Source organism: Ascidiella aspersa, chromosome 1 (assembly GCF_963924565.1).
Source record: "Ascidiella aspersa chromosome 1, kaAscAspe10.2, whole genome shotgun sequence".
NCBI lineage: Eukaryota > Metazoa > Chordata > Ascidiacea > Phlebobranchia > Ascidiidae > Ascidiella > Ascidiella aspersa.
In genome coordinates this window covers 18,413,660-18,418,240 of record NC_139447.1, presented here as the reverse complement: position 1 = coordinate 18,418,240, position 4,581 = coordinate 18,413,660, and positions in this window count along the sequence as shown.

The following is a 4,581-nucleotide window of genomic DNA, read 5'->3' as shown; positions in this document are numbered from 1 at the left end:
GCACAAATATTTGTGATCACATGTACAACTGTGGATGCAGAGACGGCGCCTAAAAATAAAAAATAAATTGTATTAAAACTTTGGGCGGTAAGAGTCGTCTTTATTGAGTTATGTTTTACTACATTTCGTCTTTTGCGGGATCTTGATTGCCCTAATATTTTTGACATGTGAACATATTGTATTAAAAATTATATATAAATCATAAGACATATTCTTTCTTTCCAACTTTGCTCCGCCTCTGCGTACACGTTGTACAATACGGAAATATCTGTGTTCTATATCTAATGTATATATAAAAAAAGCAACCGGCTGTACCACTTCACTTGCCCGCTATCTGTTTTATGCCGGTTGAATTTTTAAATAAAGTGTGCACTATATTTCATTTCGAAAAAAAAGTCTTAACTGCTTTCCTAGTAACAGAGTAATTTTTTAAGTAGTAAAGGTGTAGAATAAATTTTGTCGGGGATTGTCAGTTTGGCCAAAATACGTTTATTATAGTAAGCGTAGAGGTAAAAAGTTTAAATAAGTGCAATTGTTGGTGAAATTCTGAATCTTAATCTCCACAACAAAGCAGAATTGATCCCTTCGAATGCCGTAAACCCATCCCTTATTTCCGTTTTGTGGCACTGTTTTCATTTTTTAGTAAAATCGCCCCAACATTTTCCACTGGTATGCCATGGGATTTTATTTCTGGCAATGAGAGTTTGAATTACACATGACAGACTTGTCATCGCTATTGTACGATAAATAAATAAAACTAAGTGGTATAAAACTGTGTGTAAGTTTTTCATTGGACATTCAAGGAAGGAGTTGCAGTTAAATTTGAATGGGTTATTTATTGCACATAATGCCGCCCAGTGCTGCTCCATATTTTGAGGCTTCGATAATTCTTTAATAAATCCAGTTCGAAATAAAACGTGGCTGTTTTCAACCCGATTGGTGTAGGGCAAAAAAAAGAGTATTTTCTGAAATTTAGTGTTAATTACGAAATATGTGCTCACAATTCTTTAGCGCACGTAAACCAGATGATTTTTATGTATTAGCTAAACCACTTATCCACCCGACCAGTTAGAAATTAGTGCAGTTCTAAGCAAAAGGTCTACGGCAATTAGGGCAGAAAAGTCCGACTTGACTTTGGACCTTGAGGTCGTGTCAATGCCTTATATGACTTTTAGCAATATGTTTTTGCGTTTTTTTATTTAGACGGTGACTTTGGACCTTGAGGACGTTTCTTTATTTAGAAGTTCAGACAACTCATAACTACTGTAACAAGTAAATTGTTTATGTGCAAACGTAAGACAACAATCCAATTTTATGAAAAAATGCCTTATCAAAATTATTTTAAATTTATATGTTTTATGACGTCACATTAGGACGTAAATTTATGTCTGAAATGTTTCACGTGTTGGTACGATAAGTATTGTACCTTATCCCTGCAAAAAACACAAAATGATACATACCTTAAAATTAGGTGTAGGTACTTTTAGGTTACGTTGCCTTATTAAAAAAGAATAGGCTTTGTGACGTAATTATAAAAAATTATAATCCACAGTGTAGTTATTGCAACACGAAGCAATAAAGGAATATTTCGCTTAAAGGCGATGGCGAAAAACCCTGGTTTTCAAACGGCAACTCGGGGGACCTTTTTAACACCCGATCAACCAAAAGCAGCTGACGATGAAAACAAATTACTGGTGAGCCACCGCTTCAGTATTTAGAAAGATTGAGATTAAAAAAATTTAATAATGTTAGCCTACTCAATATTATACGGGGCGATATGCGAACTGATAAAGTTTCTTTCTTAATGTTTAATAATTTTGCAATAATGCTTAACATTTTATAAGTTACTTCGAGTTGGGAACACACAATAAAACTTACTGGATATTATTGCGTTTGGCTTTATTTTGTCGTTGGTCTTAATGTAAGGTTTTTCAGATTTTCCTGCTTTAGGTGTTGTTGCTTTTTAGGTTTATTGTGTGTTCTTCCCGAAACGCAGTGCAGTTAAAAACAGCCTGAGGTCGAAACAATGTTATATTTTATGTGAAACTAGGTCGATGCCATAAACAGTTGTTAGACCACGATTCCACAAAGATAATAAATTTGCAACAGAACGAAATATCTTAAAATAATGAAACTATAGATTCAACAAGGCTAAATCAGTTTGGTTGGTTAGCTACACCAGTGTTTCCAACGTGGGCGGGCCGCCACTGTGGGCGTTAAATGCTTACAAGGGTGCGTTGTGTTTCTTGCGCGGCGCTAAACCCACATTAGATGGCGTTCATAAAAATAGTGTAAAACACGCTACCTGAGCTACGCATATCTAGTTGGCGACGACTTAGGCAAGTTGTACTGTGCACAAGAACAAGCTGTAGTGTAGCTTTATTAAGCCTACTGTGCATAAAAACTGTATAATGTCTTTACCCATTTGGATTAATTTGTTTTAGCCCAAAGGCGCCGTGCGTCTTATCGCACCATCGAAAATGACAAGTTTGGCAACTTAAACGATATAAAGGCGTTTTTTCGCTTTGCTCGAATCAATAGCACCTTCGTAGTAGCTTTTGTATTGAAACCTCTCCAACCTATAACTTAGCAAAATGAACGAACTTGTGGTGTTCTTAAGATTACTTCTAAGACTTCACGTTTAGATTAACTTTGTGACGTCACGTTATGACCTATTTTTGTGATATCATCTTTGAAGAAAAATTTCATGCCGCCCCCATACAAAAATCCTTGATCCGTGCCTTTTGGATATGGGAATATTGGTGGAAAACTGGTTCGAAGCATACGTTTTGGTGTTGACATTTTGGAGCCCTGATTTGAACGGCGCCGATGGGGCGCCTCTGTTTTGGCACTGTTTGTTTTTCCTGTTTGGGGTTATGGGCGGGTAATAGGTGGGGTTGAAATTATTAGGGGTTTAGTGATAGAGTTGGGGGTGGGGTTTGGTAAAGGTTATACTGGTTTAGGTCTTATTCCGATTTAGACAGTACAACGACTGTAGGTATCAGTCCTATTTTGGTCTTATTCCGAATTGTGTTTTATTCCGTCTTTGATTTTGTTGTAGTGTTGTTTTAGTTTCGGTTAAATAACTGGAGTAGCCTACGGCAAGTTATTTGGGCGTACCCTTAACTAAATCGTGTTTAAACATTGCACGAATCAAAGTATAAATTTCCGCGTGAATGAATTTTCCTTTTAAAAAAAGAATGTTACTGTAGACAACTAGTGGCGTTGTGCCTATAACTATTCAGGCTTCCCAAAGTAAAACCCCATAAACCTACAACAGTAAAAAAGAAGGGAAATGTGAACACTAAATTATACTTTGTGCACAACAAAATGTGTAACCGCTAATTAACATCTTAAACGCATTGGAATGCATAACTTACAAAATAAACTGTTTTAAAACTAATTTTGTTCACAAAAGTAAATATAGGGGGCCTACAGATCTTTTTATCGTCGTTTTCTTTTTTTTTTCTTTTTAAAAGTAGAGTTATATTTTCACCCGATGAACTCATTGTAAGAACCACGTGCATTCGTGCAACGACGGTAGCATTCCGATCCCCTTCCACTTGTTGCGATTTTTGTCCATCAGAAAATGCTACTTCTTCCTTTCTTTTACCCAAAAAATCATGAATTAATAATTATCTTTTAAAACTTCCAGTTGCAGGCTGGCACTTGAAAACTGTATGCCGATAAATATTTTTTCATGCTTACACGGTAAAACACAACGCACCAAACAGGGAATTTCGCAATTGACAAACGCAGGGGGAAATAGGTTTGGACGATACAGACAGACAGCTAGTAACAGCGTTATGGCGCGACCTTTACAACCCCATTGAACACAAAACGTTTTCAGGTTATCTTCAAATCGTCTATAACTCGTCTTTATTATTTGAATGCTGCGAAAAAACTCAATAGGATAATTTAACGTAGGATTGTTACATCACACATTGTTTTATTAGGGCCTAAAACGTTTATATCAGTGGTTCTCAAACTGGGGTCCGCGAGACAATTTTCTGGGACCGCGAAGCACCTAACAAAAAAATTAACACGACGCTCCTGAAGAAACAAGCAACTTACTTTTCCAAACCAAGCTCATTAGTTGTTCATTAACGTTATTGCACGCTTGTAGTTGAATTGTCCATTGTGACGTCATAGTACGTTGTGCTAGTGAGATTTACGTTTTTACAGTTTGCTGCGCTGACACTGTGGGCCGTACCAGACTTGGACAACTAGATAATTCTAGTTTTCTAATTCAATGAATTAGAGCAAAATGCGGCTAATTATAATTCTAATCTAATTTGTGAATTGCTTGTGTGCTCTAATTCTAGTTCTAATCTAATTTGGATTTTACCAAAAATCTTACTTTGTCCAACGGCATTTTTAGTCTCTTAGTAAAAACAAAGAATTTTAATTCAAACTCTTTGGTTGAAACGTAATTTTCACGGACTAAAAATTATATGCTATGCTAAAATGCTTAAAAATTAGCACACACATAATTGACATGCACATTCCTATTAAAATACTTCTCGATTTAAATGTAATTGATTGTGAATAATAAAATGTAATTTTAGTTTAAATTCTAGT